General features: G+C 38.6%; 1 protein-coding gene across 1 annotated transcript in view; it reads right to left on the minus strand.

Annotated features, from left to right (window-relative positions):
* Positions 1-25,721, minus strand: part of Sox6 (SRY-box 6) — a 554,993-nt gene that overhangs the window by 441,124 nt on the left and 88,148 nt on the right. The window contains exon 2 of the mRNA XM_029480199.1: positions 20,140-20,208. The gene's annotated coding sequence lies outside the window, so the exon portion shown is untranslated. The remainder of the gene's footprint in view (positions 1-20,139; positions 20,209-25,721) is intronic.

The following is a 25,721-nucleotide window of genomic DNA, read 5'->3' on the forward strand; positions in this document are numbered from 1 at the left end:
GAAAACCATCCCCCAAGTTCCAGCTCCCAGGGTGCATGGACAGCCGTTCATAAAATATCCAAAGCCTTTTATTAGCCGGCTTCTCTGCTAGGAAAAGTAATATTTAATTTGTGGCAACTCCTGTCAGCTCCAAGAGTGTGTCAAATTTTCAGTGGGGCCTGGCTAAGTATCCAGTTTTTCTCCTTTAAGATCAGCTTTACCTAATCCTGGCAGCTCAGACAAGTGTCAGAAGCCAAGGTGGACTTTATGATTTTCCAGGGCAAGAGAAAGCAGGCTGTTCCCAGAGATGTACTGCACTTTCCTTTTCAAAAGGCCCCAGAGGGGAGAGAAATTGACCCAAAGTCACTAAGCTAGTCTCTAGTTTAAACTCTCATTTTATTGCTAGAAGTACAGCACAGTGCTGTTTGTGAGCACCCCCTACCCCGCGCACGAAGAGCCCTGGCAGGGTGTACAGGGACCAGCTCTGCGGCACACGCCTCTTGTCACCTGCATCTCAAGCTCGGCAGCAGCCGCAACACTTCTATATGCTGGCCGTTAAATCTTTCTCTGTGCTAAATCGGGTGTTTTGCTTTGTTTTAATTGATTTTTTTTTTATCTAAAGACTTTACCAAGAAAACTATGAAAATGTCTAAGTGAGAAAGAGAAGGCGCTTCCTGACACAGGTGGTGAGTTGCCATCATTATTCCCACCTACATGTCATGTGGACATACATAATCACCCATTGGATGATTTATGTTAATGAGCATAAAATAGTAACATATATTGATTTTATTTAAAGTTAAAATCAGCTTCATCAACAGACAAAACAATCAACATCTTATTTTATCTTTTCTAAACTTTTAGTTTTATTGTCAATGTATTTCTCCAGGTAAGACAAACCAGCATGGCTAGTTTCACTAGTATGGCTAGTTAAAATGCATTCACTTATGCCCTTAACTATTGACTAAATGTCATAATAGAGATTTCCAGGAACTAATACAGATTTCAATGCTTCAAGGAGTCCACAGCATACTTTTTCTCTATGTAAAAGTTTATATCCTTCATTTCTTTTTTTTTTTTTGGTTTTCCGAGACAGGGTTTCTCTGTGTAGCCCTGGCTGTCCTGGAACTCACTTTGTAGACCAGGCTGGCCTCGAACTCAGAAATCCGCCTGCCTCTGCCTCCCGAGTGCTGGGATTAAAGGCGTGCGCCACCACGCCCGGCTATATCCTTCATTTCTAACCTTCAGTTACCTGAAAGCCAAGTGGCCCCAGGAGCCTACAGCACTGTCTTAAATAGTGCTTTAGTGTCACACAGGTTCCTATGTGTGCCAGGAGGACACAGATCTACAAACTATCTACTGCACCACAGGGAGCCAGCTCTTTTACACCAGCCAGTACATACTGTTTCGACCCCACACAAACTTTGCCGAGTGTACTGTGGTCAGTAATGTTTAAAAAAAAAAACTGTGTTATTTCTAAGACATTTTAATCTGAGAAGGTATATTTACCTGTGCTGAAAATAACTGTGTATAACGACCTTCATGTCCCCAGCACTGAGCCACCCTGTATGTCTTATTATTAACATGTCTTGGGCTTCCAACTTTCTAAATCTTGTACATACATAAAATATATACATTTACTGGTGTAAAGCTTATGTGTTTGCCTGAAATATCTAAATGGACACTTTATCTAATATTTTGGACTAAAAGGCAATTTAAAATACCCAAACCAACCATAATATGTTATAAAAATTCAGCACTATTCTTACTAAATCAAGATGGAAATTGACGCCTGCTGACTTTTACACCACAGATCGCAGTCCTGTAGACTAGGGTAGCTTCTGCATCTCAGCTACAGGCTGAAGAAAGTATTCAAATGCTCACTGCAGACCAAAACGAGAGGACTACAGTTATCTTCCCACTTGCCTGCATCACTTTGTCCAGGGGAACTGTGAATGCTGGGTATCCACAGCACCTCCAAACACTCATATCAACCTTAGTTGTGCCTTGCTTTTGGTTCTTGACCTATGGAGAGATTTTCAGAGATTCACCAAAATGCTGTGTTGCAAGATGTAAACACAAGCATCCTGGTGGCACATCTGGAGCTAAATTAAGGACGGTCTTACCAAGGAAGCTGCCATCAGAGCAGACCGAGGAAATGTAAAGATCCAGGCTGAAATTCAGCAGCTTGGGAAGACGGGTGCTTGCCGGCCTGGCAGACAGCAGTTGACAAGCAAGCAGACAGATGTCTAAAGCAGGTCTACATTTGGCAGAAGACCAGCAGCAAGTTTGGTACCTCTGATTCATGTAGTCAATGCAAAAATTCAGGAGACAGTGGAAAGGCAGCTCCCAGACCTGGGTGCTAATCATTTATCCATTGTATGCTCAGACAAACACAAATCAATTCAGATGAAGGAGTGCTGCACCTTCTCTGTGGTGAAGATGCTAGGATATCTGCTTTCTAGATTGGTTATGCCAGAACCACGTTAAAGTTCCCAGTTGTGCATAATAGTTCATGGGCAAGTACACATTGGCCATGGTATTTTTAAACTAATTGAGGATTAAAAGATAATTGCTTTGGAATGTCAGGATTTCTAAATATTATTTTCAGCCTAATATTATATCATTCAATGATGAAAATTAAACCCAAAACTTATTTCACTCACAAAATAAATTAAAGATTAATGAAAATGGGATAAATGCTTGGGAAATTTTAATATGTCAGATCTTCGTATTTTCTCTTCTTAATAGATAGATCATCTATTTTAAAAATTCCTGAAAATATTGGATTATGGTAGTAATTTGTGTATAAAGTTTAGTTAACAATTCTAGTAGCTCTAAGCACAAGTAAAAGATAGAATATGTGAGAAACTCTGATATGCACATTACCTATTTCTTAGTGACACACCACAAAACAGTGCAAGAGCCCAAAGCAATTCACCATGAATATAGGCAGTATTAATAAATGGGAATATCAGTTACAAATACATAAATTGTACTTGAACTATTTACAAGGTTTTTCTCAGGCTGACCTTGAATTCACTATGTAGCTGAGGATGGCCTTGAACTTTTCATTCTTCTGCCTCCTCTTCTCAAGTGATGGGGTTACAGAGCTATGCCGCCATGATCAATTTATGTAACACTGGGGACTGAACCAAGACTGTGCATACTAGGCAACAAGTGAGCAACATCCCCACAGGAATCATTACAAGTTAATGAACAACCACAAAGTGCTAGAAACATTTTCCTCACCTCAACAAAAGTTAAAGAATGTCTGGAAAAAATTAAAAATAGTAGTTATTGGACCCACTAGCTACCAGATGCAGAATAAATGTGTACTATCATATCATCCTTTCCAATGGCCACATCCATTCACAGATGAGGGAACTGAGACTCAGGATAGCAATTTTCCCATAGTCCTGTAGGAAGCACTGCTTAGAATAAGCGCTGGAGACATCAGGACTGTCAATCAGGTGGGCCTATTTTCTTCAATGGAAGAAAATGAGTGACACCTCGTCATCTGGAATGCCAGAATGAAAAGTGGTCAATCAACCTGGCGATTCTTTGCTATTCCATTAGGAGCCAACCTCCACCTGGGTCCCCTCCTCCACTATCCTGAGCATTGCTCAGGTTCTAATCCCGTCCTTTGCATCCTCCACTAACAGAATCTATCCTTCTATTTCTAATTGATCTTTCTTCCAAGCCCTAGTCCTGAGCTCTGTTTATCAGGCAATAGAGTTAATTGTTAATGTAAAGGGCAGAGGACATAAGTTATGCTATGTTTAAATGTGTAAGAAAAGTAAACCACAAGATCAGTCTCTGGAAATTTGACCCACTGCCTGCTACTGTCTTGAGTTTCATTCTTGACCTCTTTGCACGTATCCCCCTGCTGGCCATGAGGCTTGGGAAAGGGGGTTTCCTACATTGTCACATCCAAAGAGGAACAATAATGAAATCCTAATGTACCTAACTGTGAGGTCCAACTGTTGTTCTAATATAGCATGCTCAATTATGGTACATGATATGTTTCTGCTTTTTTTTTTTTTTTTTTTTTTGGTTTTTCGAGACAGGGTTTCTCTGTATAGCCCTAGCTGTCCTGGAACTCACTTTGTAGACCAGGCTGGCCTTGAACTCAGAAATCTGCCTACCTCTGCCTCCCAAGTGCTAGGATTAAAGGCATGCACCACCACTGCCCAGCCCTTCTTGCTTCTTAATTCACCCCTATCACTCTCTTCTAAGGTTCATCTATTCCATCTACTTAGTACATCATCTAACACCCCCCCCACACACACACACACTGTAACAGTTCAAATGACACTAGTTAATGCAATTCACAATGATGCAATGTTACCAATACCAAGGTTGTCATCATAACACTATGATGAAGACAGCATAAAATTGTTCCATTGGAATACTGAAATAATTCTTCCATCTTCTACTTTATATTTCTCTGTACTCTCAACTTTATGGGACCATTTATTACTACTACTATTATCCTCATCATTATCATTATTAGTTATTCACATTATTAACCAAGTCAGACAACCACTTTTTCTCCATGCTTCTCTCTAGCCTTCCCAGATATTATTTCCCCTCTCAGTTTTTACTTTACTTGAATGCCTTCATAGTCCCAAAGTCTCCTCTTTCTTTCTGGTCAACAATCTACTCCTGAAGATTTTGTAAGAAGCTCAGAACTCTTGAGAATTAATCTGTACAACAAATAGCAAAGTATGTTCTGTATGCTGAAGAATAGAGGTAAATATGCAAGATCGATCTTACTTGCTTAAAAGCCATGAACCTACTTCAAGAGACACAAAGAAACGCAAATTTGTAACATGGATTTTTGTCATCATAAAGGAAGATTTAAAAATTGAAGTGTATGTGAAGAAGAGAAAACAGGAATTATTTAAAGCCTCACTAATGAACAGGACACAGTTAACAGCAATAATAACCGTCTTGTTACTGAATACTCTCTAGTGTGGCAATACTTAATAAAATGCCTGGGATACATACGTTATTTTCCATCTCTAGGTGATGACTTTTGCTTCTAGCCAAGATGAACTAACATGGACCAGATTACAATGCATGGTCCAACAGCTAAAGATTTGGACCAATAAAATGAAAATGAAAACAACAGTTTTAGAGCAGATATAAAGTAACAAAGAACTTGAAACAGGAAAATCAAATATGGTCATGTGCCACTGCATGGGGCAATGGCAGCTCTGATATTCAGAGAAGAAACATAATGGTCTCAGTTAGCTACAGTGATGGAGCTAGAAACAAAAGTAAACTATGATGTCTGTAGTTTATAGGGCAATCTAATAGGAAAGAGACCTTAATATACCAGGTTCCAACCATCTCTAGTGAATTTAGCCAGTTTCTAATGGTGCTAGTCAAATTGGATGTAGAAGAATGGAAATAGATCCGTACTTATCACCCTGCATAAAATTCAAGTCCAAGTAGATCAAAGACCTTAACATAAAATCATATATGCTGAACCTAATAGAAGAGAAAGTGTGAAATAGCCTGGCACAGAAGATGACTTTCTGAACAGAACACTGATAGTGTAGGCAGTAAGATCAATAATTTTAAAATGTGACCTTGTGAAACTGAAAAGCTTCTGTAAGGCCAAGTACACTGTCAATTGGACAAAGCAGCAGTCTACAGAATAAGAAAAGATTTTGACCAACTCCACATCCAATAATGGACTAATATCTAAAATATATAAGGAACTCGTGAAACTAGATATCCAAAAAACCCAAATAACCTAATTTGAAAATGGAGTACAGATCTAAACAGAGAATTTGTTATAGAGGAAACGCAAATGCCTGAAAAACACTAAAGAATGTTCAACATCCTTATCCACTACGGAAATGTAAATTAAAACTACTTTGCAATTATACTTGTCAGAATGGCTAAGATCAATAACATGAGATAAAGCTCATGCTATAAGAATGTGGAGAAAGGGAAGCACTCCTCCATTGCTGGTAGGAATGCAAACTGTCTAGCCACTATGGAAATTATTATGGCAGTTCCTCAGAAAGTAGGGAATCCATTCACCTCAAGATACAACGATACTTCTTTTGGGCATATACCCAAAGGATACTCCATCCTGCCACAAGGCCACTTGCTCAACCACATTCACTGCAGTTTTATTCATAGTAGCCAGAAACTGGGGGTGGTATGGCCTTGCCCTCAAGCTCAGGACTTGAAATCCCACCAATCCCCACCCTAGAAATCCCTGCCCCTTGGAAGTCCTATTACATACTTCAGGACATGATAATTAAACATGAACACTTATCAACAGAAAGAACCCAAAATGAAAGAGACCACAAGGAGAGAGGGACCTGAGCTACAGAAGTTCAAGCTCTATGTACCCGATCCTCCAGAGTGTGGCATGAGAAAACAAAAATGTCAGAAAACACAGTGGCTAAGCTGTTTCTAATGTGATGAAAGGCAAAAATCCATAGACATCTCATCTCAAGGATCCAAAGCTTGAGAGGTAGTGAAGAATATTTCTATGAGTTACATGACAAGACTCTATGAAATCAGTGATGAAAATCTCCAAAGCCACCAGCCAAAGATTGTGCATTACATACAGGGCAACACGGACAGGAACTATAGCAGACAGTTTTTGCAAGCCAAAGGACAATGAATCTATGAGAGAACAGTCAAATAAAGGTCCATCTGAAATACACATGAGAAAAAGAAAGCTTTTTCTAGAAATGCAGCTGATGGGCTTAGAGTGGTGGAATGTTTGCCTAACAAGTGCAAAGCCCTGGATTCAGGTCCCAGCTCCAATATAATAGCGAAATCTAAGTGGTAAACAATCCTACAGGAGACACATGAGTAATACAAAAGAGTTTGTACTTTTCATCTTCTGCCTCTTTTTAAGTTTTTCTGTTTAAATCTTATTGATAATTCAAAGCAAAAATATAATTTATTATGAGAATTGTAGCAGGTGTGAAGCATCAAGGGTAGAGAAACGAAGCCACACCACTGTGAGTCTTTGTATGTGATATCATTAGTACCAAGGCTGTGACCATTGAACAGAGTTGCTATCAGCCCTAGAGCAATCACTAACATTAATAAAACAAACAAACACATTTTTTAAAGTTTTAGATTAAAATAGTCTAGATTCCCAACAAATTGAAAAGAAGACAAAAGAAAAGAAAAGAAGGAAAGGAAAGGAAAGGAAAGGAAAGGAAAGGAAAGGAAAGGAAAGGAAAGGAAAGGAAAGGAAAGACTGAAGAATGAGTAGGTGGCAAACTGGAAAAAGGGAATACATACTGATACTTAACCAAGCCAGTGACTTCATTAAACAAAAACAGGTTAAACATCCAGTTAAAAGGCAGAATTATCACATTACACAAAAATTATAGGTCATGTATAAGAAATCAATTTCAAATGAAAACACAACCATTCAAAAGTGAGAGTTGAAAAAAGCTGGGTGGTGGCGGAGCACACTTATAATCCCACTTAGGAGGCAGAGGCAGACATATCTCTGAGTTCAAAACCAACCTGGTCTACAGAGAGTTCCAGAACACCAAAGCAACACAGAGAAACCCTGCTTCAAAAGAAAAAAGAAGAAAGAAAGAAAGAAAAAAAGGAAGGAAGGAAGGAAGGAAGGAAGGAAGGAAGGAAGGAAGGAAGGAAGAAAAAAGATGGAAGGAAAGAAAGAAAGGAAGAAAGGAGCAAAGGAAGGAAAGGAAAAAAGAAAGAGAGAGAGAAAACAAAGGAGCATGGTATAGTAGCACTAATAAAAGACTGCAATAGATTTGCAGACATGGTAGACTTCAGAGCAAAAAAGAATTTCTATAGGTTAAATGATTTATAGTAATGCTTGTGTAATCACACTAGGAAGATATAACAATCTAAATACCAATCCACCTGGTTCACTTTCAAAGAAAAAGAGACAAAGGTAGATAAAAATTTAAGTAGAATAAGAGAGTTCCAAAATCTCTTTTAGCAGGTGAAAACACAATAGTCAAAAATAATTAGATATGTAGCATACACCTGTGAGCCCTGCACTCATCAGGCTGAGGCAGGAGACTCATACAGAATACAGGCAAGCCTGAGCTACACAGTGACATTCCTATCTTTAAAAAGTCAAAAGGGATAACAGAAGGCCTGACTAACTCCATCAATCAATCAATCAATCAATCAATCAATCAATCAATCAATGCCATCCAACAGCAAAGCATTCGCTCCTTCCTGCTCACATGGCAAGTTCTAAGATGGAGCACGGAGAACTTTCTCAGCTATAATACAAGGCTCAATATGTTAAAAGGTCATTAGGTCATACAAGGGGTCTTTCTGATACAGTGGCATTAAACTGGGAATTCGTAACAGAAGAATGACTGGAAGATACCCAACTATTAAAGTATAAACTTAAACTTCTAAATGAAACATGAATTTAAGAAGGGAGACAGAGGCAGGCTGATCTCTGTGAGTTCAAGGTCAGCCTAGTCTACAGAGTGAGTTCCAGGACAGCCAAGACTACACAATTAAACCCTAGCTCAAAAACACAAAAGACAAACAAACAAAGAAGAAATCAGAAGGAAAACTGGAAAGCTTTCAAAGTGATTTCAAATGTGGTTGTGACCTCTCAGGCTCATGGAAGCAGCCAGAGCAGCCCTTGGAAGCCAGTTCATAGCAACACAACTGCTATTGCAAGAACCTCAAAACAGCAGCCTCGGCCTCAGCTTAATAAATTAAAAAAAAGCCGGGCGTGGTGGCGCACGCCTTTAATCCCTGCACTCGGGAGGCAGAGGCAGGCAGATTTCTGAGTTCAAGGCCAGCCTGGTCTACAAAGTGAGTTCCAGGACAGCCAGGGCTACATAGAGAAACCCTGTCTCGAAAAACCAAAATAAATAAATAAATAAATAAATAAAACCAAACAAACAAAATAAAAACAGCAAATAAAAACCAAACCATGCAGAGAATGGGAAACATCAAGATTAGAACAGAAATAGGCAAATTAGAAAACAGAAAATCAACATTAAATTCTGATATATTTATATTCTCATATGAGAAAACAGAGATATGGTTACACTAAATAGCTTACATACATTAAAAGTATAATGAGTGGTATCATGAAAAACCCATGCCAATAGAATCAACAATTTATCTGAAATGCTCCAAAAAATGTAACTTAGAATACACAAGAAAAATATTATAACTCAATGAGAAGAACAACCACAGCTCAAAAACCAGGAAAGGACTAAAAGATATTTCAACTAAGTAGATAAACAAGCACATGAAAAGAAAGTCAACATCATCAGTCATTAGGGAAAGATAAATGCACAGGGTGGGCCAGTGAGATGGCTCAGCTTGGAAAGGAGCCTGCACCATGCCTGATGACCTGAGTTCAATCCCTGTAACCCATACAGTACTGATTTCCACAATCTGTCTTCACATACATACTGAATTAATTATTCATGAATGAATAATTTTTAAAAGAACATACACCAAAAAATACTGTTATAAATCATGAGAATAGCTAAGGCTGAAGGATAAGCATGACAACTGAGGCTATGAATGTGGAGTGCCTCAACTGCTCGTTCACCGTAGCAGGAACACAAGGAATGTCGGAAAAGTTCAGCAGCCATATAAAGTTAAGCTTACACTTGCCCCATTCTCCTCTCAAGTGCTTATCCAAGACACAGAACAGTACAGAACCACACAAAAATGGATGTTCACAGCTGCCTCACTTGTAGTAAGTCAAAAACAGAAAGAAAGAAAAAAAACAACAACAACTAAATGGACAATCAGAAGCAAGTATGGCATACTGATATAATAAAACACTGTTCCACAATTTTAAAAATAAGGTATTGGCAAGCACGTGGCTGAATCTCAAAATAATCACACCCAACGAGAGAAACTCTAAAAAACAACATATTCTGTGTGATCCCGCTAATGCAAAGTTCTGTGAAGTACAAAGTGAGCTGTGATAGCAGGTCAGTGACAACCTGGGGTCTGGGTCAGGCAAGGAGCAAGATTGAGAAACTGGGAAGGATCGAAGACCCACTGGGGATACGGAAATGTTACTTTGCTATGGAAATGGCATTATTACTGTTGCCTAACTCAAAAAAAAAGCTATCAAATAAAAGAAATAAATAAAGCTATCAAAACCAGCATACACCGGTGGCATTCTGTGCTTTAACAAACACCTCTGCTAGCTCAAGCAAAGCCCAGGGTGCCAGGAATGCCATATGTCTTCTTTCAAAACCATTAGAATACTCTCACAGGTCCTCCTACAGGCAGTGGGGCTGGTACTGAGGGGAAAAAATCTTGAGTACATTGTACCCCGATACTCTGCTAGTAGCAGCTATCATTTAGGGAAATTGGCAGGGGGAGAACATGGAACATGTAAATATAGTTTGATCCACAGAGAAATTTTAAAAGTTTTATTTATTGCTTTGTTTATGCTCAAAGTACAAAGGCATTCGAAGACTCTACGTTGTTAAATATCAATAAATGTTAATTTTCTCATAGGATATTTAAATTTTCCATATTTTAGCACAAAAATATCTTAATTGATAGAATGTATATGAAGGATATAGAATTTATGGAAGCATATGAAAAACACTTTGTTATTATTGACACACACACAAAAGTATATATCTGATATTCATATTCATTAGTCCTAGTAACAAGTAAGATAGGTTTTTCAGTCACACAAAAGCTATGAAAAAGCATTCAGTGTGTCCAGAGCTGAGACAGATGTATTTAAATACAAGATGAATGAAGCCAGCCTGTTCAACTCTCTAAAGAAGAAACAACGAACAGCTTTGCAGGGATACCCAGGACTATCTAAATAATGTCCATCCCTCTTGGGCATCAGATTTGAGGTCCTAGCTCAGTCTTTTACTTCCCTGCATTCCCACCTGTCCTTTCTCCTTTATTTACTTACTGATCATTTATTCACCTTTTCAATAAATATTTAGGGGGAACTTCTTATAGATCAGGAGTTGTGCTAGAAGTCGACTCTGCAGGCTTAAAGAATAGTCATGGCATCCACCCTGAGAGAACTTTTAATCTGGGGGAGGAAACTGACATTATACATGATACATTCCTAGCATTTTAAACACTACCATGGAAAAAAAGAAAGAGAAAAAGAAAGGGAGACAGAAACCAACTAGCATATAAAACCACAACTGGGGAGAGTGCCTACCCTGAGCATCTCTGAAAGTTAACCTATACAGTAAGAGCCATGGCTACAAGTCCTGACTGCTGAGCCCACCCATTCCTCTCCTGCTGTAGGAAGTGTACAGTACTAGTGTTAAGTGCTATCACCAAGGAAACTTCCTTGAGGAATTTCAGATTGTTGTGAACTCACCATTTGATCAGTATGCATGGTCTTAACCAAGCCACAGCATTCTTCCAAGTGTATAGCTCTCATTATTTAAATACTACTCTTGATATAACCTATAAACTTGATCCTTCTGGTACTATAGAACATTTACCTTATTTATGTATAAGTGGAATTGTTCTTAAAAATATAGCAGTGTCAAGAACAGGGCCTAATTCATTCTCTGAAGAAGAAATGCCCAAGAGACACAGCTGGGGATGTCCCTGGTGACTGGCAAGCATACAGTGATAAGCAGCAAGCTTGCTCACTGTTGGGGACCTTCTACAACCTTTTAAAAGATGCTCATTCCTCTATCCTGTTCTCAGCAAATATCAATAAGGCTTAAAACTTGACAATCCTTAATTCTGGCTCAGTAAGCTTCTGACACAATAAAGACTATTTCTTTCTAAATATTCTATCTTCATCACTTCATAATAATAAACTAATTCCAATAGTTTCTCCATTTCCCTGTGATTGCACAGGATGGACTAGAGCAGCAGTTCTCAACCTGTGGGTCAGGAATCCTTTGGCAACCCTTTATCTCAAAAAAATTTTTACATTATAATTCATAACAGTAGCTAAATTACAGATATGAAGTAGCAATAAAAATAATTTTATGGTTGGTAGTCACTACATCAGGAACTATATTAAAGGGTCACAGCACTAGGAAGGTTGAGAACCACTGGTCTAGAGGGACCTTAGTTTATATTTCAAAAATGGGACAAAACAAAGAACAATTGGATCTTGGTTTTAGTTCTTTGTTTCCCAGAAAGCTGGAAAACTTTAATCCCAGAACTCAGGAAGCAGAGGTAGAAAGATCTCTGTGAGCTGGAGGCTATCCTGCTCTGCAGAGCTAGTTCCAGGATGGCCAGGGCTACAACAGAGAAACTCCGTCTTGCAAAAACAAAAAAGAAAAGAATGCACAGAACTTAAGAGGCAAGTGCCAACTATCACCTTCAACTTACCACATAGTGCAAACAAAGCAAAGCCACCATCAGTAAAACAAAGAAGGGACAGAGACAGGGAGAGAACAGAGGGAAAGAAGGGAGGAGGCAGGAGGCAGATCCACCACACTCGCTCGCATGGAAGGATGGGTTGCACTAGCTTCCCAACACTCAAAACTAAATAAGACATGCTTTCCCTCACATGCTGACTCTAGACTTTCAAAAAGTCAAGGTGAGGGCTAAGAGGGCAAGTATGGCATCCTTGCCTTGCAGTGCCGGGCTTATTTCAGCTAACATGAAAATCTCTAATTTCATGCATTTTCCTGCAAATCTCATCATTCTGTACTTTGTTATGGCTGAATAGTACTCTGTCGCATAAACGCTACACATCATCTTTATGATGCCATCTCTTGATGGCTGTCTAGACCGGCCCCTACCTGCAGGACTCTAAAATCACTGCAATATGCATGGGACACAACTCTCTCTCTGGGAGTGTTGACCTGGTGAGGAACTTTTCTAGAGTTCTCCCATACAATATTAACATGAGCTATATGGGTGATTATTTTCATACACATCTTTATGACTCTTTACCCAGATAAAGTAAAATTATTCTCATTAGTTTTTCGCAGAATCTACACTTCCTGGAATGTCTTGAGCTGTACTTTTAAAAAACACTGAATTAAAATAAATACACTTGCAATAAATCATAAGAAATTGTAGAAATCCTTTTAAATAACTGTTGCTTAATCCCAACAAGTATTTCCAAGTCTTGAAAAACAGTCCTAAAATCAATTTTGTGAGCTACAAAAAGCCTCCTATTTTAGCTGTCTCCTGTCCACACATCTCTCGCTGTCTCTGTTTTCGCAGTTACTCATAATGTTGGAGGTAGAGCTGTTGCCCCACCTCTTCAGCCATATTGCCTTCTCCAAGGCTCTGGATCCTTTAATACTCCTCTTGCCTGCTCCATATTATGCTCAGATTTCTCAGTGTCCCCAGATGTTTCCCTTTAGCTGCCTGTCCTACAACTCTAGGTTCATGGAAAAACCCACTTAATTAGTCATAGAACCAACACAGTCAGTGGGTTCACACAGTGCCATTACTAAGAGAAATTCCAGAATGTTCCCTTCCCTTAAAGCTGTCAGTCTTCAGTGAATATGAACTTAAGCACATATTTTAACAGCCATTCATTCTAACTTGTGATGTACACACAATAACAAAAGAAGACAGTATTCCCATGAGGAATAATATATCTAAATTTCTACATTACTTAGCTTAATGAAACTGGAACATTTGTGGAAGGCATAAAAACCAAGCCATGGGCTTCTTATCAGCTTGCTCCAATTGAAAAAATAAAATTGTATTCTGTTCAGTTCAAGTAGCTCTAAGGGCAGAGACTAGATTCCATTAATGCTGCTGCTTAATTGTTCATAATGCCAGGCTTAAAAAGGGAAAAATAACAATTAACTGGCAAACATGCCTTGTGCTATGGCTGTGCATTCCAAAGCCCTAAAAGAGCCAGAAAGGAGATGAAACAGAAAGCCTGGTGCTGTGTGTGTGTGCGGGGGGGGGGGGGGGGGGGGGGGGGCACTCACCTCTGCCCATGGGAAGCTGAGCTGAGAGGGAAAAGCACCAACTCTGTCCAGAGAAAACTCCACCCGCAGAAACTCTCTAGTAATAGTTAAAATTTTAACCCCTCGCATGTACACACGTCCCTTCTCATCTAAGCACTGTGCCAAGCCCGTAGTGCTCAGCAAATAATAATAACAACAAGCACACATCATGGGGATTGTCTTTTTGACTGATAAAACATTAATGGTAAGTCTCTTTGCCAGTCTTCTATATGAAGTGAGGTTTTAGAAATGCATCTTTCTCAGTATAATTAACTCATGCCTTTGAAAACTCCCAGCAAGAAGTATGTAAGCAATACACTGAAAAGGAGAGAGGCTGCATGCCATGCTTCTCCTTGCCGGCAACATCTAACTTGCATTGTGATGCTTTGGAACTGGCAAAAACTGATGAAATGAGTATCCTCATGTCAAAGAGCAAAATAACATACCAACATGCTTAGATAAAACTAAGCTAAGTAATACAGACTCAAAACACAAGATAGATGTCTTAGATTTCTCAGACTCCCTAAACTGGATAGTTATTAAAATGCATGCAGTAATCAATGACTTTTTTTGCTAAATTATGGGCGGCCTGTCTGTCATGTTGTGCTGTTGACACTCCCTCACCTATGCTTGAGAACATTACCCAGCTGAGACAAGGACTGAATGTGCCTTCTCTATATGCATTTGGTCCTTTCATTAAAAATTACTGTCATGTAAAAATACAGGGCAATGTTAAAGTCTCCTTTTTTGGTTAAAACAATCTCAGAAAGCAGCAGGGAGCAGTTCTCCCCAGGTCTCACTCTCCTTTCTCCAGTGGACACTGACCACATCAGCACTGACCCTTGTGTGGCCCACCATACCTTCAAATGCAGCTAATAAATCCAGCTTTACCACAGTCCTACAGAAATATGAAAGGACCATTACAGCATCTAAAAATGGAGCTGTTGGTGTAATATTAGTTTAGAGAAAACCATAAGCTGGGTGATAAATCAAAAATTGTAATAATACTTTTCTTAGTTGCCAACAGCATTACAATAGTTCTGATGTAATGTGTGCATTATCTTGGAAGCATCGGAGTGTTGCTAGGTAGGATTCAATGAGTCCTCAAAGCCACTGCGCTTGGGGCTGTGTTTTCAACAGCAAAAGATAATGATTGTATGTGTCCTTTGATTACAGCCTCCCCACCTGGTGCATAAACACCACCACCACACTATCCTGCCTCCTTCGGAAGCTTCCTGTACTGGCACCAAATGTAGGCCCACCAGGAGCCAAGCCTACTTTACAGGAAATGTGTGATTGTGCATTTCTACTCCAATACTTAAACAGAAATCTGTACCTTCTGGGCGGTGGTGGCGCACGGCTTTAATCCCAGCACTAGGGAGGCAGANGCAGGCAGATTTCTGAGTTCGAGGCCAGCCTTGTCTACAAAGTGAATTCCAGGACAGCCAGGACTACACAGAGAAACCCTGTCTTGGAAAAAAAACAAAACAAAACATAAATCTGTGCAACTCTATTTCCTTTTTCTTCTCTGAACCACCCCAATTCATTGGTGTTGAAGAGAAAACCAAGATCAAATTTAGACATGCTGTTTGAAATCAGCGAAGATGGAACACTTTGGTGCCAGACAAAAACTGCAATTTTAAGAGTGAGTTTTGGCCTTCTCTGAAATGCCTGGCTCAGGCTGTGTGTTTTACGTCTGAGGATATTGGCATGCCTCACATTTAAGATTATGACACACCGACTTATTTTGAAATTTTAAAGATCTTCCACTGCACGTGTTTCAAGTCCTCTGTGACTATCATTGATAATTGAGCAATTAACTTGAAATTACCAAGTGAGCTGTGATGGCACAAGGAGTAGCAAGCAACATGAAAGAGGAAAAAGCAGGGGTGCTGCACAGGCAGAAGTTGTAAGGAGAGAAAGAGGCCATAATGACACCAACAGTTCTGAGTAAGTTTTAATGGTCCCAGGTCTTGGGTCTGAGTGTGCCTGTAGAATAAGTTAATGGAACAAGTCCTGAGTCCTAAGAGCCCTTTGGGGCAGTGTGTTCTGGTGCTGCAAAAAGAAACCTTCTATCTGGTCTTGTGTAATACTCACAGATTTCTCCAAAAAGTAAGTGAAGGAGCTTCACTAGATGACAAGCACAAAATAATTAGGTTTAAAACCCTGACAAACAGATCTTAAGAAATACAAGCTCTGGCTGGAGAAATGACTCCATGGTAAACAGTACTAGCTGCTCTTTCTGAGGACTGGATTCAATTCCCAGCACCTATCTGGTAGCTAACAACTATCTGTAACTCTAGTGTCAGGGGATCTGACACCCTCACATACATGCAGGCAAAACATCAGTACACATAAAATAAAAAGAAAATCATTAAAAAATTTAAAGAAATACAAGGTCATAAAAATAATTTGAAGGCCTTATTTTACAAAGCAAAATCTCTAAAGTCTGACCTCCAGAGGCATAGATATACAAGGCAGAAATGAAGAGACGTGGTCTGGCGTGAAAACAGCAGAACCCTAGCTCTACCAGGAAAACCAGAATGCCGTTGAGCTGCTCAGGGTCTGCAGAACTGGCTTTTTCCCTAAAACTGCAGTGTGAGTCTGATAAGTAACTTGGCATGAGCTTCCTTCCACACATAGACCTAACGCCTACCTGACTTCAGTGTAGGCTATTCTAAAGGAAAACCAAAAATTTAGGCAGTCAGAGAAAAGAAACACTAGGAATCACATTTTTTTTCCTGAAAAATCCCACTGATACAACTCCAAAACACCAGTCTGGGATGTGAAACCAGAGCAGGCTGGCCTTTGAGGGATAAATTAGAAATAGGCAGCAGAGAGCATATAAAGAGCAAGAGTGCAGAGGCACCAGTACATAAAACTTAAAAGCTTGCGGTGTAATGGATATGCAGTCAGATTAGCAGCTCCTTTCAATTAAAGGAGATTTCTGGCCTTGGTTCACAAATGTATAGTAGGTCTGTGCATTAATGTAGATACTTCAAATGTCAGTATATCTCTAATTAACATGAGCACACAACTGTAAAACTGAGAAGGCACAATTCTAAATTCCTTACACGCCCAGCACTAATGCTTTCGTGGGGCAGCTCCCGTTGTCATGGAAAATGGCATTCAAGCCCTATTTGTGGATTTTCACAGCTCATCTTTTTTATTTACCTGCTCTATGTCAAGATTAGACTGGAATAATATTTTTTAAAGATAATGCATTTAGACATACTTTCCCTTAAATTCACAGATGTTCTCCCTGAGGGAACCTTGGTCTGGGCTATGCTCAGTTTGCCACAGATTCATTTTCATTAAAAACTAACAATAATAATAATAACAATACCACAAAGATGCAAATTAATGACTCCATGTACCCCCACCCCAAAAAACTATGTAATTCAAAAACTTCCAGCAGAAGTATGACATGTGGTAGTCTGGACCACACGTGTAGGAAAAGGCCAAGGAGGTACCAGCACTCCAGAAAGAGGAGTGGGAAGAAGGGACTGGGCCTCTGCTCCCCTGACACAGCATGAAAATGAGGTTAGAGACAGTGACAAAAACAAGAGAAAGAAAATGAAAATTGTCTCTCAGAGGACACCACGATGCTGTGGGGAAGATTTGTGTACACTGAGGTCAGGTGTGTGTCCTGCTGTGCTGACATAGAAAGTAACACAGGCTCATCTCACAAAACTCAGCCAGATTCACGTCTGTAGAATAGGGTCACGCCAATCTAAGCTGTATTACTGCCTCAAGCCTTTAGTTAATCAATACTCTCTGCCCAACCCACCTCATATTTGTGTGTGTTTGTGTACAAGACATTAAAATTATTAAGATCAGGAGGAGGCAGCATTTTCTATGTGGGAATCTATTTCAAATTGCTGAGTAGTCTGGGAAGATTAGAAAAGCAAATTATCTATTGAACCATCTTTGGGTTTTGTTATTTGTTGATTTATTTAATCAATCATTTATTATTACAATAAAATTTAGTAGAAAGGATTACATAATTATTTTTCATTAAAGATAAAAAGTTAAATATGACATAGAGCATACAGATCAAGATCTTCTTACCCAGTGCCTACTTTGGAAAAATATGTCATTTTACTCTTTACCAAGAGAGAAAGAAAAAGGAAGAGGGATTACTAGGACAAGACACAGTGTCAGAAGTCACAGCCATCTGACCAGACTGGCAGATGTGAGCAGAGAGATTCCAATCAGTCCTCACACACCCTCAGTGCGGCCTATTCATTATGGATGTGCAAGATAATATCCCACCTTCCTTATCTCACAGACTGTAGCTGTGAGCTGTAGCTTTCTGCCTTAGACAGGCAGTGACCAGGCAGTTTCCAAAGCCTGTCACTGACCCTCCCACTCCGGTTTGCTGGCTTGACTGGGCGACCAGCTCCACAGCAACTGGAATAAACAGCAGAGCAGTCACAGCTTCCTGCCACATCTCTTCCCACAGCCCTACAGCTTAAGTAAGACAGCTTTACCAACCCTGGAATCTCTGGCCCATGCCCTAACCTAGCGTTTTCTGAACACTGGAAAATGACTACATGAGTCAATTTGACAAGCATGGCTTCCATTCCCATGACCAGACAGAATATGACCAGAAAGGGTTTGAGGTGTTCTAAGTTAAACTATAAAAATAATGTCATGAAATCTGTGTGAACTGTGTCCCCTTCCAATGTCCCTACCCTCTGATCTTTGACCCTGAGGACCCGGCTTCTGATCACTTTCTTTCAAGATTAGCATCTCTGTGTCTTGATAAGGAGTGAAGAATTTAGGAAAGAAACCTTCGTTTGATGAGAAATCACATTTGAACTAAATGATGACAATTATATTTGTTGCTTTAAAACCTTTGATTACTCGAAGAACTTACTGGAGAGACTAGAATGCTGGGAAGGAGCTGAGAAAGGGGCTGAGAGAAATGGCAGACCAAACTGGCATGAAATCCAAACAAGGCATGAAGTTTATACAAGCCTGTGTTTTCAGGGTTACCTCAGATCATCAGACAAAAGTTGATAACTTCATTAAAGAATAATTTTGTCATTTTCTAAAGATTAATTTTTGTATTTAATGTGCATGAATGTTTGCCTGTATTTATATGTGTGTTCTACATGTGTCCACACGAGGCCAGAAGAGAGTGTAGAAATTCCCTGGACTGGAGTTTCAGGTGGTTGTGAATCACTGTGTGGGTGCTGGGAACCAAACCTGGGTTCTCTGCAAGAGCAGTCAATGCTCTTAACCACTGAGCATCTCTTCAGCCCCAGTTTGGTCATTCTTAAAGCACTAAAAATATACAAAATGATCTAAACTGCATTTAATATTCATATCTATTTGTTTGGTTAATCCTGATCAACAGTCCCACTGACAGATAAAGCAGATTTTTAGATACATTTTCAGTGCTTTCTGCTTAAACTCTAATTTTTGACATTTCTTCAAATACTTTCCTTAAAAGTATATTCTTTACAACAACAAAAGATGTTTCTTATATTTTTTACTATTGTCAACTGTAAAGAGACACATCCTTAAACACCAATGCTTTGCAACAGTGTAAAATAGCAGCAAACTCTGGTTGCTTAAAAGTAGATTTATGCAGACTTGTTTTAATAGCTACCATGTACTTATGGCTTCTTCTGTATAACAAATATGTGTGAAAGTATTTTAATTCATCATTTTTTCTTGATAAAAAAAGGTTTTTTTCTCCAAAATATGGTTGAAAGTATAAAAGATAAGTGGGGGAGGGGAAAAAAGGGAGCAAGACACCATTTCGGTGTCCATTATATATTCACCAATGAATCTGGCTCCTTAGCATCAATCTCCCTGCATGGACTGCTCTTTGAAATCTACGTTATCTTGTATCTTCTTAGCATAGACACACACTTTCAAGTCCAGGTAACACAAAGATGTACAAAGCTATCAGGGTAAATAGTCATCTGTGGATACAGGAGAATTTTTAAGGTGGCCTGTTCCTACAGTGAGGTTATTTCCTGAAATAAGTTTATTGTTTAGGCCTATGGTGGTAGGCCTGCAATGTGCTGCTGTACCAGGAGTCACAACAAGCAGGCTTTACAACAGCCAACATTGTCTTCTATACCCTAATTCCAAAATAATCACTTATGTAGAACTAATAATATTTACTAAACAGTTATTAAAAAGCTAACCAGAATTTACATATGGGTTGATTTGTTTATGAACTGTGACTTTTGCTTTATATAATGAGAAAAGTAGTGACTGGATCAATACTCACAGTTATACACGAGGATCACCCAGCACCCAGAAGTCACTGGTAAATCACCTTTGAATTCATGAAAGTGACCTAAAATTTTGGATACAAAATGAAATGAAAAAGTGTAAGTAAACTGCATTTAAATGCTTTATTGAAGAAACGTACATTCTGGCAATGAGTAGTAACATTTCAAACAAAGTCAGCGTCCTCACCTACTCTAAGAACTTTTGCCAAGACTTTTGTGCCAAAAGCAATAATTATTTCATTGTTCTACATCTAAAATTACAATCTCCCCATCCACAGTGGCTTTTTCTAAAAACTATCAGCAGTAGCAGGGATGTTTAAAAGTAGGAGTGAAAACTAAAGGAAGATTTTTTTTCAAAGAGGAAACAAAATTTGCAAGCTACATTTTGAAAACGTATCCTGAAAGTTAAAAAGAATTCACTTCATCAGAAGTATGCTGAACATGTTCAACAGAAATATCACATAGGTGAATTAGTAAGGAAGGAGGCAGTGTTTGCTCTACACAGGGGTGAAGTGTTAGCTGCTGAGGTTGCACCCTGCATCCTGCATGGCCACAGTTCTACCCAGCATTCTCATGCTTGTACACACTTCAGTTACACTGAAGTAGCAGATGTAGTTCAAACATGCAGAGCCGGCGTTATAAAACTATACTAGCACAATGAGTCACTTATGCCTCTAAATATCTATGGTTTCCTCCCTCCGGAGCCCCCATGCATTAGAAAGTAGTTAGGTCGTTTGTTTTTATTGTTTGGCCTAAATAAAGCACATTTTGGTTCCATGAAAACAAAGGAACTTTGTTCCAGAGGCTGTATTCTTTCCAGAATGTGAAGTTGCTGATGAGTGGTGTTCAAATGAAAGTAATGACGGAACTTAAGTTACTCATTTAGCTCAGAAACTTTCCTGGACTCTAGGGATGAGTTTGACTCATTCTGCATCTTTAAAAATATAGATGGCAAATACACAAGTGAGAACTAACTAGGTTAAGTAAAATTCATTCAAGAAAACAGAGAAAACTTTGGTCAATATATTGTTGTAGAAACCACTATACTTTGTTTCACAATCCCTACAAATGATCAAAATAGATTAGAGATGTGCATCTGAAAGTAAGAGTCAAAACACAGTGAATATCTAGTTCTGCCCTTCCATGGCACCTAAAATACACTTTGACCTAGAGATCATGACAATCTATTCTAATCTCTAGTAAGGACCTAGGGACAGTGAGGGTCTGGTATTTGAGCGGGAGAGGATCTGGTTAGAGTAGTGTTTTCTCAACCCGTGGATCACAACTCCTCTGGGGTCAAACAATCCTTTCATGGGGTTACATATCAGACGTTTACATTCTATTTCTAGAATGACAAGTATTATGAGGTAGCAACAAAAATACTTTTATGATTGAGGGTCACCACAGTTTGGGGAACTGTATTAAAGGGTTGCAGCACTAGAAGGCTGAGAACCACTGGATTAAAGGCTCCTCCATGCTTCTTCTCCAGTGCTCTGCAGCTATGTTATCTGACTTCCAGGGAGGAAAGAATACAAGAGCCTAGCTAGCCAGGAAGACAGTATTATCACTCATTTTTGGTATTTTGTCCTTCTCTGCTTTAGACATGAGACATTTTAAGATCTAAGAGGGCAGTATTACCAGGAATACAACAGCTTTATCTAGACACTCAACATGAATTACCTCAAAGCAACAGAGTATTGGGTTCCTGGGGGGGGGGGGATTATTTTCTTATCTGATCCTTTTACTTCTTTATGAAGGTATACATAGATCCAACCCCAGTGGCACAGGCCTGGATCCCAGCTACTTGAGCAGCTGAGACAGGAGGCCTGCAACCTCAAAGCCAGCCTGGCCTACAGAGTGAGTTCAAATGAGACCTGACCTCAGCATCAACACTAAAGAGGGGGCTGAAGGTGTAGTTCAGTGGAAAAGCATTGGCTCACTAAGTCTGAGGCCCTGGGTTCAATCAGTTTTCATGGGGAAAAAAATTAAGTTTCTCAAGAAAGAAATCTACAGCAAAATGCTAGAAATTCAAAAGCGTTTTCAGAACCTATGCAATTTCTCTTTAAAAAATATCATATCATATTTCTTTGTTGACTAATCTTTTACAAGCATGAATTGTAGTTATGAGAGATACATGACACATCCTGTTCCTTCACTGTAATGTGAACAATGGGGGACATAAGAAAAGCAACTAGAAAATATCATGCTGAACAAAAATTGAACTTTTTCAATCACTGAGCTGTTCAGGAATTAATTGGAGGCCACATACTGTGAAAATTTCTGTGAAATTGTACTTTGTAAAGCTTGCATGCATATAGATAGAGATAGAGGAAGAGAGATTTTTTCATATATGTACATACAGGTATTTGGTGTTTCTAAAAACTCTAACTCTAACAAATCATATTCCAGACATTTTGGTCAAAAAATATTCTAACACTACAGGAAATTCTCTATATCCCATCTGTCAAATCAATGCTGTCCTGCTACATGTAGATACAGATATCTCTCAGTCAGACGTCAATCAACTTAAACTATTGGTAAATTCCAGAGCAAACAATTGAAAGAGGGTATATATTCCTCACATCACATAGTTCATTGCATAAACAAAAAAAAATTACTTTACTGTATCTTCCTGCAATATAGAAAACAGGAATAAAGAAGCAACATGTCAGAACACGCCAGGGTGTCAGCCTGCACACACCACATATTCTATAAGCTAGCTAGAAAAGATATTTCCAAAAGCACAAGTGGCCACTTTGGTCCTGAGGGCAGCACACAAGTGAGAAGATCTGGAGGAAATGCCAGAGAAAGTCACCATCTGTTCTGGAAAATCCCAGTCTGTTCAGTCCGAGGTATCCCCAGAACATCCTGGGCCACGGACTATCCACTCAGTCAGCAGGAGCAACTATGGGCCAGGGATTGCCCTGGAGCAGGAAGGTATTTTAAAGTCTTACCCCTCAAAATAATTCTATCATAGACTTTTACATTCACCACAGTGGTAGCCAGCTCCCTACCTTTAACTTGTCAACCCTTCACACATTCTTAGATAAATTTCTCAGTATGTATCAATATAAAAAAATCATGAAAAATCTAAAGGAAAGGATACAGTAAAGAAATACTAAGATCCAATAATACAAAACAGTTAATAACATGAACTAGACTATAAGTCATGGTATCATACTGAACAGAAATTTAATGGCAAGTGTTAAAATGCTTGTCTGTATCCTTCAAGTTGTCTACCAATTATCCTAAAAGAACCATCACAAACACAGAAAAGACACAGCACATGTAGTATTTGTGCTCATTGTAATACATCTATAATAGTTAAAAAAAAACCAAAGCCAGGCGTGGTGGTGCACGCCTTTAATCCCAGCACTTGGGAGGCAGAGGCAGGCAGATTTCTGAGTTTGAGGCCAGCCTGGTCTACAAAGTGAGTTCCAGGACAGCCAGGGCTATACAGAGAAACCCTATCTCGTAAAACCAAAAAAAAAAAAAAAAACCTCAAAAGCAACCAAGTGGTTGGATGAGTTAATTATGACACAGAAACACTACTTTGTAACTATTTAAAATTAGGGGGTAAATCTTATATTTACTAATATAATGTTACCACAATATATTTCTTAATAAAAAACAATGTGTATACTAAAAACAAATTAATAGAAAAACCAAATACCTACACATACATATGTGAAAATCAATATATATATATGCAAGTTTTACAAAGTATAATTTCACAGAATTTTTTACAGTAGATAGTGAACTATAAGTTCTTATTTATTGTTGTTACTTTTACAGATTGATGTATTTGGGGGTTTTACATGTAACATGTCTAACAGATGCAAAAACAGCTTCTAAAATCCAGTTTGTTGTTTAAACATTCAGAAGAAAGCAGATATATGGTAACTTGCTTTTAGTCTAAGAACAAAAGTCGAGTGTTAATATTAGAGGTTTTCAGAAGAAAAAGAAACTCAGAGTTACTAGGCAACTTCAGACCAGTGTCTGAACATCAAATAAAGAAGCCACGAAAACTCAAAAAAAAAAAAAAAAGCCTGTCCCATTCTGCCAAAAACAGCCGACAGATCAAAGGTAAATAGCAAATAAAAACACAGGCACCTCCCCATGTAATTAGACTTTAAAAGCTTTCAGGCTAAATTTTTTTAATCCTACATAAAGTCCTGTCTCCAGACCACACCCATTCCTTTTGAACACTCCTCCTTTTCTCTTTACTGTTTGATTTGGCAAGAAGACTCAAACATCAACTGGGCAGTTAGATTAAATGCCCTTCCAACCCTGAAAGTCCGTAAAGTGCTTAAAAAACAAACTTGTAAACACAATGTTGTTTATTTTTACATTCATTATAGCATTGCACATTAAAGAATTGATGAAGAACTAGAGAATTTTACTTTCTTGACTCACTGACTCGACAAGGTTATATATAGTGAACCACTGGTTTAAACCACTGGCCTTCAAAACAGTTCTTCCTTGGTACTGATCTTTTATATTCCAAAATAAAAATTGAGATATTAAAATACCTATAATATTCTCTGTGCAAATCTAATGCATTTCCTAGAGCTAAATAGCCTCCTACACACACCTCAACTACATTAATCTTAACAAAAATAAAAAACACTTTTTTTTCATAGTTTTATGAGATTGGAACTCATTTTTCCTGAATTCCACAAGGCTTAGCTTTCGCATTTAATGTTTTTTAACAATTCATGAAGTACTTTTAGCTATTAAAAAAACCACTGAATTTTGACTTTCAAAAGAATTGATAACAAGGCTAACACTGAAGTGTGGTATTAGGAGTGTTTACATGTACGCAGGTACACATGTACATGTGCACACATGTATGAAGGCCAGAAGTCAACTCCATGTGCTATTTCTAGGGAGCTAACCAACTTGTTTTCTGCTAGCACAGCAATCTTCCCTAGAAGAGCTTGCTTCTTTAGTGAAATATGAGTTCTACTCTTAAAGAGTTCCAAAGACAGTTCTTAATGAAGCCAGGTCACTGAGCTACTCATGCATTCTGTTTCTCAGTCTACATGATCAATATTATTTTAGTGTAAGGGTCCCACCTCAAAAGAGACATTAGAAAAGTAATCAGAGGAGATGACTGAGCAGCACAGAACTACAATGACATTAAGATAGTCTCATATTCTAAAAATATTGGCTACTCCATTGATAGTCCAACCCCTGGATGTCAGGATTTTTCACAGTCCTTAAAATTTACAAATCCCAAAAACTTAGTGTTATATTTAGGAGTATTCATTATGCTAAAAAACTGGAACTTGCATATTTTTATGTATTGATTTATTTAAAATAGCAACAATAAATCTACTATACAACAATATAATAGTTAATGAGATGCATTGTTTCTCATTTTTCTAAATTTCTTAAATGCTTTCTCCTCTAAAAGACAGCTATGATCTCCTGGATGCCACTAAAGTCAAACTGTTGACAGGCTGGTTTGGTATCAACAGGAAGAAATATCCATTTGTACTCAAATACCTACTCAGAAAGAGGTAACAACAGTAAGAAGTATCCATTTGTACTGAGATACATACTCAGAAAGAGG

Source organism: Mus caroli, chromosome 7 (assembly GCF_900094665.2).
Source record: "Mus caroli chromosome 7, CAROLI_EIJ_v1.1, whole genome shotgun sequence".
Taxonomy (NCBI): Eukaryota; Metazoa; Chordata; class Mammalia; order Rodentia; family Muridae; genus Mus; species Mus caroli.